A 9,354-nucleotide genomic window follows, 5' to 3' on the forward strand; every position below is an offset into this window, starting at 1 on the left:
GAAGCTATTCAAGATGTCCGGTGTCAATCCTTTACACCGCAAGAAATCTGCTAATGAATCCTGTAACTGCAAAGCCAGCTGCAACTGTCGGGGGCTTTACCGACTAATGGATCGAGATTGTCTGAGACCGATATTACCAACGGAATGGATGGATAGCTGGATGGAGATTCTTCTGCTTCAAACTCCAAACAGGACCGTCCAACACCAGTCGAGGAAACAGCAGCAGCTGTACCAGCTGCTACTGCGTCCGATGACTACTCCGGGAGCTTCCGACACTCGGCTCGGAGGTAATTGCAATTGTTGCTGCGCGTGGGACGCTATCGGGCGTAGGCGTAAACAAGGACCCGGTGGGGGCCATAGGCGAGTAGCGCGGCAGAAGCAGCACCAGCAGCAGCGGCAACCGGGACAGGGAAGCCAACATCATCCAGTGCGCAGTCGCAAATACAACCACAAACAATGTCGTCGTCGTCGTCGCTTGGTACTGGGGGGATATCGCTCCCCTTCGGGTACTTGGCATCATCAGTGCCGCTTCGTTCCATATGGAACCAGCCGACGAGTGGGCTCGTCTTCGATGGATGGAAAACCCATCGCGATGATCAATACCAGGATCCATGGTTTCAGACAATGCGCGATTACACCGCGACCAGATGTTTGCGATTCGCACATAATTTGAAATGTAAATGTACTCCTCCCGCCCTTCCGCGGCAACAGAATGGCCAACGTTTTGCAAAATTGTCCACCAAATGCCTTCTCCCTGAGTAGCGGCGAGAACCAACGGTGCTTGTCACTACGGGACTTTTTCCGTTTCCCTTCGTTTTTAAGGTTAAATGTCCCAAAGGCCACCACTTTCTACGCATGAACGCCGGTGACGACATGTCACATGCCATAAATCTACTTCCTGCAGTGCAAATTTTATGTCTGTGTGCATGTGCAATGCTGCAGTTTATGTACCCCTTGCCTTCTGCCTGCCTGCGGTCGTCCCCTGTACGCCTCAAGTGCACCTGCTGCAGTGACTCCCTCCGGAGTATGGGTTATTCCTTTACACACACACACAGACACGGGGACTGCATTTGGTAACACATACCAAAGCCAGGTGGGACACACGGCAGGTCACGCCAAAAAGGCTGCGAGGACAGAGATTGTGCGTTTGATTTATGGTGGTGGTGGCAAGCGGCATGTTTGCTTCGCAAACCAAAACTCACGCACCATCAGCCGCCGGGGCAATAATTGCGTTCTGCGAGCAAACTGTTATAAAAATGGCCAGACAGACAGACGGTATGATTTACTTGCGTGCCTGGCGAGGCGTAAGTTAGTCTGGTAAATTGCTGCTGCTACAATTTACTCCTAGGTCCTCGTATATCGATTTGGATCCAGTGTCTGCAGAAGTAATAATGGAGAACTGAATTGAGGAACTGCAAGACAGAAATCCTTGTGAGGTGCCGCCTTACGTTCACGGCATCAGTCAGCTGGTGCTGCGCTTATAGTGGGACTTTGCAAGAGAATCCAATATTATCTTAAGACATCGACTGGAAGTCCACTCCAACCAGCAGCTGATGCTCGGGCGGTCAAGACCACACTCTGAGCGGAATGTAGAAATAAACCGTAGCTTAAGCAAGGGCGTACTTGCTTCCTGTTTAGGCCAGACACACACACAGAATTTGGTAAGGCATAGACGCCACATCCGGTAGCGCAGCAGCGACGGCAGAACGCAACGGAAAAGACAATCGCAACACTGAGCCAACTGTTTGCTGTTCACGCCAAGAAGGAAGAACGCGTCGTGCTACGTGCGACTCCCTCGATGCCCCCAAACACTCCACTTCACAGCAAATAAACCACCTCGTCCCCCGTCCCTTCGTGGTCCACACCCCATCATGGTGGATATGGGGCCATTCAAGACAAATGGCACGGAAAGCGAACTCTAGCCGCGAGTTCGAAAGAAAGACTCGATAGAAAGGCTTGCAACAGCTGCTAGTTTTCTACTGTGTCTGTGTCTGTGTCGGTGTACGTGGTGAGGGAACACACAAAACGACATTAAAATTAATGCCCGGAAGTTATCTGCCTTTACTATTGGGAGAAAGGTGGAACCGACGATCGTGCGCGCGCGCGCACACACCATTGACTATCATCGTGGTTGGGGCGTTTGGGAAAGAGTTGGCTTTTCGCACCATCAGCAAAACCATCGGGTTCTCCCCTCTCTGTGTCAGCATGAATTTTGCCAAATGATTTTTAATTCAAGGCGAGTGCGTTGAATCATTCCAAAGATAACACTTTCCTACCATCACACACGGCCTGTAAATAGAATGTGCCATGCGATAGATAATTTCCGGTTATGAAGCTTAATCGTAAGCCCGATTCCGGGCCATCAATGGCCAGTTCGCTTCCTATGAGTCAAGTGGCTTGCGATGAAATCAGTTGCCGGCAATCAAGTAAAAACGGTTGACTCAACTCTTTCAATCGAGCGCAACTGAACGGATTTCTGTGAAATCGTCATGACTAGGTCTCTGCATCATTAACCAATGCATCTTGTCGCTCTGTGGTTATCATTGACACCTGCTCCAACTGCAGCTTATCGTTTGTGCTCGCGGAAGGAAAGCGTTAATCATGAGCGCGTTCCCCGTGGATCCGAAGCAGGAACGCAGCAGAACCATATTTGAGCAACGCGGAAAGGGGCCAACCATTCGCCGCTTGACAAGCAAAATGGCAAAACAAAGTTTACTTCTTATCGATAAGAAGTAACAGCAGTACGTGCAGCGAGACAAGTGCAAAATGGGTATTCCTTTGCTCGACCGCGCCCCGACCATCAGCCCGGTCTAGTGAGTCAGAATGTTGATGCAGCAAAATTGCCCCATTTTTGCACCCTGAACGATAAGGAGAACGATTGGTGAAAGAGAGTAACCAAACAGGTTAGTGGGACGCGACCGCAGGATTAACTGCTGATGCTGTTAGCGCTATTTACAAGATTGCTGCAACTGCAATTGAAATCACAATGTTGTCGGCCTCGGACTGCAGCGGAGCAAATGCAGCGGAGGATCATCTCGCAGTATCTTGCAAGGTGATAACAGATTAAATTAACACCATATTTATGGTATTGTTGTCCGTTTGCAGGCGGCAAACAACCGAAATCTTGCATGTAGCAAATCTTGCATGTAATTTAAGAGTTTTCTACTTATCTTAAGCATCGTATACCGCATTGTACGTCATACAAGTTAAGGTATAAGCCGCGAGGTGATTTTTAATGAAAACCTTCGAAGCGATTTACATACTGGGTTTTCAATATCATTTTTGTTAAAAAAAAAAATTAACCGTACAAAGTCTTTTCAACAAAAACAGCATTAAAATGTACAACTAATCGCAAAAATTACAGCTTCCAATGAACCTTTTTTGGTCAAACATTTGACGCAAAGATTCAATGACTGCATGGTAGCATATTGGTCTTGGTGGTGCATTCGATTTCTCCGTATAGAATTCGGAGTGTCCGATGGATTGGTCTTGGGCGACGACGAAAGGTGACCCCCCTCCCAAATGATCACATTCCATCAAAAAAGGGACAAAAAGAAAACGCATCAAATAAGAGCAGATCACGCTCCACTCGGTCTAGAACGAACGGCAGCCTCAGAAAACACAGAACACCCATCTCATCGTCACCCTCATCATCTGCCTTGTGACTTCTAATTCCAACAACTCTCGAGCGCAGCTGGCCCGTACCGCGAGAACCAAACGATACAGCGAGAGCGAGAACATAAATGCAAATGGCAATATCTCCGCGGGATCGGGACTCCACTCCAGAATCAATCCAAGAGGGCGACGACGACGACGCAGTCGACGCAGACGACGGAGATGGAGAGTTGGAAGTGAAATAATTATGACTCACCGGTCCCGGAAGACCGTGGAGATGGGGCGCGATATGCAGAGCACAGAGTAACCCTTTTGCTCGCCTGCTGCGTGTGCTGTACACACGCACACAGCTTTGTGTCCTCGGCCAAGGCAAGGAGCAAGAGGAGAAACAGGAGCAGGAGGACGCGTGCCAAACCCGCTCTACTGCTGCTTTCAAGGTGATGATGCCGGTTTCGTATAACAAAGAGGGTTGCTCCCAATGCTGCTACTGCTGCTGACGGTTCCGGACCTTCTCCCTTCTCAGCAAAGGACCAATGTGATCGAATACATCGAATTGGTCAACCAACGAGGGTAGTAGGCGTAAAAGTAAAGTAAAAGTTGATGAAACAATTATAAAACAACGCGCACACACACACATCGATAAAACATAAAATTCATGCTCATGCGGTTGTCGTCCACACGGTTGCCGGACACAACCGTTGTCGATCCCTTTTTTTTTTTAAATTCAATTCCACGTAGGTGTGCGTGTGTCCGCGAGTTGGCCCGTTCGATGCATGTCCCTTTGCCTGCGACCGTCGCTCCCGCCTCCTCCCCCCCCTCCCCCCCCCCCTCCGGCGAGCGCGTAAAAGGGTTCAACGCTGCGGCCCGTGGTGTGGTGACGCCGAGGCTTGCTTGACCGAAAACTCACCAACGGACAAACGGGACGGGGCCCCCCCCAATAACCGTTTCGAAAAGGCCGCGTCGTGCGTGCGTGCACGCCGGGGCAGATACGAACGAACCGACGGACGAAACAAAACGAAGGAAGCAACCGAAAAGGAACGGACAAGAACTCGCGCGTCGTCCATTAATTGCGCGTTGCAGACAAATGGAGGGAATAAATATATAGATATACATATACATGTGTGTGGATGGTTGGATGGATGGATAGACAGCGGAGGATGAAACATCCAGACGACGACGACGACGCATCTCGAGCGTGAGAGATCGAAACAAAGCAAAAGTGAGATAATGAGACACGCTGCCGCCGTCGCTGTCTCCTCTGTCTCGGTCTCGGTTTCGGCCACCATCGATTGGTGACAAGCAGCAGCCGCGATCACCACGCGATCTCAGCCCTGCTCTGCAGACCGCAAAGTGTTGATGGATAGCGGGCAATTTACACAGCACAGCATCCTCAACGGTACAACGCAGCTCATAGATCCTTCCAGCAAATTCTAACCGGGTGGACAGTTAAAAAAGGGCCCAAAGTACCGGTCCCGGGACAGCCGACGTAGCGATTAGATTAGAAAGGACATTATTGCACAGCGAGAGGACTAGCACAGAGAGACAGAGAGGAACATATGCACATACCACTCTAGCAACACCGGGGGTACGCCGACGGTTATCCTGAGGAGAATCGCAAAATGGCCAATCGGCAAACTAAGATGGACACCGGGGCGCGATGACCTCTGGTGCTGCAGATGCTTGCACTCGAACGCTACCCACCAGGATGGATATCTTGCTTGTAACTTGCTCTTGCTTGAAACACCGAGCGTTTGCACTGCTGGCGGTTGGGTTGTTGGTTTTCGTTAATAGCTTTTTGCACGATGCACGATTCACGATAGAACACGGAACAGGAAATTCCTATGCACAGCACACAATAATGCGCGATTCTTCACGATTCACACAAAACACACGCTTGATCGCTGCCTGCCAACAAAGGATATGAGAAACGGGAGGAAGGATAAAGAAAGGACGCCGTCAATTTGCACTCGTACCACTGCTGAATATGTGAAGAGACCAAGGACCAAGATGCACAAATGCAAGATGCAACTGCAGCGAGAAGATACCGTTGTTGGCTGCGCCTCTACTCTGGATTGCTGATTGAACCGGACTGGCTTACCACGTTTCCTGCGCAAGAAGCACACCTTTTTGATTCAAAATGTGGACGTCGGTTGTCGTTGCTGGAGCTCGGCGTTTAATATTGGGTGTTAACAGTGCCGCTAGACGGCAAAGAGAAAGCTGAGAATGAGAGAGGCGAGTATGTCAAATCGAAACAAATCCGGAGCGAGAATTTTTCCGCTCGTGTAGAAACCGAGAATGGAGAATAGAGAATTGAGAATTGAACTACCGATCAAACTATCTATGAAATAATACAGTCTGCGGTTTTTTTTTGTGCTCAATGCTCTATAATTTTAGAAAAAATTCTCGCCAATCTCATGACCGTCTAGATGCGGTGTTATCCGTTCCCTGCGGAAAAGAGAGAAAAGAGAGTGGGTAAATGAGACGGAAAACTGCTAGAGAGAGCCGTTTCACACGAACACTTGCGCAAATTCGCGTGTACGTACACGTTCGAGCACTCGCACACACGCGCAGTATTTCAAACTCGGCTATGAAAGCCAACGGCAGTAGCTCAAAATAGCTCATTTGCGGCTCCATACGGAACGCTGAATCTCACGCCAAAAATGTTTAATTTTCCAGTGAGTCACAGATTCCGGACATTAAATTACAGGGAAACTTTCTTTCACATTTTCAATATACCCTTCTATTGCCATTCTCGTTCAATCCCTCCAAACAAAACCACGCAGCACCGAGAAAATAGAAAAACGAGAAAGCTACAGAATGCTGCAGCTGCGCTTCGTTTCATCCTCAAAGCAAAAGGCGTAGGCTCGCAAGCAGACAGACAGACAGACAGACAACCAGACAGACAAACAGACGCACGTGGAAGAGGAGACTGGGACGAGGAAACGAAACACCTCTCTTCCTGCCACCCCCAAAACACCGGCTTCAGAACCTTCTTTTCGTCGCGCGAACACCCTACCCTTCCTGTTCGTCGCGCCATCGGTAGTTATCTTCGGGGTCGATCGTCCAGACACGTCACTAAAGCGCATCATCCCTACAGCCACCGCGCCACGTGCACCCTTTTCCCCCATACCCACGTTGGAGGAACCGGCATCGCGCGACGCAGCGGAAACCGGCGAGTGATGCCGGCTGCGGTCGCGTTTGCGCACTACCGGAAGCGAAACTTCGTGTTGTGGCCACGGCGGCCGAAGCTTCGTCACAAATACGAAGCTACTACCACCCTCCCCCATTCCCCCTTCTATTTCGCACTCCTCACACCGGAACACACAGATGCAGAAACGGAAGTATGGTGCTCCCTGTCGGCCATGATGGCCACGTGAGCTCCATGTGACACACACCGGATGGATCATTGGCAAAATGCGTGGTTTATAGAGCATCCCTGCTGTGGGGCTGTGGGCTTTCTAGTCGGATTACGGATTCTAGGCGGTTTTATTTTTTGGCCCATAAGAATACGGAGAAACCTTGAGAGTATTTTGGGACCAATTAATCGACCTCGCCCCGTCACTCCATCGCGGCAGTTCCAAAAGGAACATCCTGTCTCGTTAGTTTCGACTTCTTGTCCCTTTTCCCACCGGCTTCCACACAGAAGCCCCAAGACGTACTCCATAACATTACCATCCGACATGAATTATTCATCAGCTTGTCTCCTCTTTGGAGCAAAATACACACACACACACTCCTCCTCCTCTTCCTCCTACCCCGGGAGGGCTGGAAAACTCACAGCCGGAAACGATTGGTGGAAAACAGATGGTGTGGCCAGGGCCAGTGCCTTCCAGATTCGCCAGCCAGCCACCAGCCCCTTCAACTCTGCTCAAGGGATCCATATGGGATGTTCTGCAGCGAGTGTCGTCACCATGAACCCACCGCTGAAGGGTGTGGTCGTCCAGTGGCTTTCGTCAGTGTTGGCAACACTCGTCGTGTTCCGACAACAGCGAAAAATACGGTTTCAAATGAAAAGCATAAAAGTTGGGCCACATGCATACGCCGGTTATCATTGCAGCAAATTTAAACCGCCGCACCCGGTGCCCGGTTACTGGCGAAGCTAGTGGCGATGACATTGCGAACGGCACAAGCAACAGCTAGGAGCCGTACCGGCGCACTCTTGCCGCTATCGATTTTCCGCATTTTCACTCACGGCCCGGGCGGAAGCAACATGTTTTTGACGCCATGGAACCAAAGCACCAACCGTCATCGGTTCGGGAGCGTTTGCTGATATGTTGCATATCGTCGATGTAGCTCATGATGCCAATTGGCAAGTTCCCGGCCGCCACCGTCCATCCCTATGATTAATCGTACTTTGCAAATGTCCTATATCGACGAAACACACAGGAAACTTCATCTGAATTGCATGAGAAAGGACACGGTGTCCGGTGACTCAACCGACGGTGATTCAGAGAGTTTTCCCGGAAGCAGCAGCCAAAGGACGCCCCATTGTGAGTCAGCACAGATGAGCTGCCGCGCGATCCGGAGCAAAAATCAATACATCACCCCGACAGCCAACAACAAGTGGCACTTGTTAAGCTTCAACTGACCAACCGATACGCACCCCACTAACTCCCACACCTAAAAAAGAAACGAACTGCGAAAAGAGACGAAAGGGAAAAGTTTTCCCCATCCTCTTGCTTGGGGAACCATGAAAAAGGATGTCCCGTGAGGGGATTAGCTTCCTCGTTTGCTTCGTTAAATCTAGCCCAACCGTCAATATGGTGTTCAATATGGTAGCTAATTTGAGGTACCATGCTACCGGTCGTACGGCCACATCGCCTTTCATACACGTCCACAATGGACAGTTAAAGTGCCGTATGGAAGGAGATGATGAAATAGTTTATATCGAAAGTGCCATGATAGAATGTACTCTTGCAGGAACTCGCATTGACATGCAGGAGGAACAGGACGGAAATAAGACTGGACTTCCGAGTGCCTGCTGTTTCGACGCTTGTTGAGTTGAACCTTATTTTGGAGAATGCCGGAAGGTAGGAAAGGTCCGGACAGAGCAACAATGTCGAACATTTTGCCTTTTTGTGGGTCGGTTATGTTTACCTATGGTTTCACGGATTGAGTCACCAAAGGATGGTTCTAAATATTTCAACTACGAAGTAACAATACTCAAACAAACGGATCAATAGTTTAGGCAGCATGACCAAATTCTGACCATTTTACTCCTAATGGGTTTTGGGATGTTTGTTGTCCTTTAAGTTCCAATGCCAGAACCGGTCACAGGTATAAGGGCGCGTGTCGTTTTTTTCCCCTTTTTGTGCAGGAAATAGATAACATTTCCGGGTGGTATCGGAAGTGCATGTGCATGGCAGGTTCTTTAACGTGCTGCACTGCTACATTATCAACCGGAAGAAATGATTATCATCATTGGCGTACGGGCTTACCAACCAATAGGAGTGACTATCTTCGCTTTTAAAGTACCTTCCAGCGTAATAACTTTATCTCGCTTTCCAGGTTCCCTTCGTACCGATAAGCGCTGTTGCGCATCAGAACGCTCGAGCAGATATGGTTCGGAATTTCAATAAACGAATGCGAACAAGCTATTTCCATGTCAATATTATGTATCTAACGACCCGCATTCCGTCATCATTTCCCCGCTGTCTTCCTCCTACGTCGCCCTATGCTCGTTTTTAAAGGAATGCATCTCGACGCATTTTCGCTCAAAAAGAAGGAATGCCGGAACGC

The 9,354-nt window shown here is 49.5% G+C and overlaps 1 protein-coding gene across 4 annotated transcripts in view; it reads right to left on the bottom strand.

The window, feature by feature from the left end:
• The window catches only part of LOC125955811 (synaptic vesicle membrane protein VAT-1 homolog-like), a 52,228-nt gene extending 46,490 nt beyond the window's left edge, over positions 1–5,738 (bottom strand). The window contains exons 1-2 of one of the 4 annotated variants that reach the window (XM_049687029.1): positions 5,714–5,738; positions 5,182–5,520 (exon numbers count right to left, since the gene is read on the bottom strand). The gene's annotated coding sequence lies outside the window, so the exon portion shown is untranslated. Of the gene's footprint in view, positions 1–5,181 lie in introns of all 4 variants that reach the window. The other 3 variants (XM_049687027.1, XM_049687028.1, XM_049687030.1) reach the window with 3 other exon arrangements.
• Positions 5,739–9,354: the final 3,616 nt, after the last annotated feature.

This window comes from Anopheles darlingi, chromosome 3 (genome assembly GCF_943734745.1).
Source record: "Anopheles darlingi chromosome 3, idAnoDarlMG_H_01, whole genome shotgun sequence".
In the NCBI taxonomy this organism is placed as follows: domain Eukaryota; kingdom Metazoa; phylum Arthropoda; class Insecta; order Diptera; family Culicidae; genus Anopheles; species Anopheles darlingi.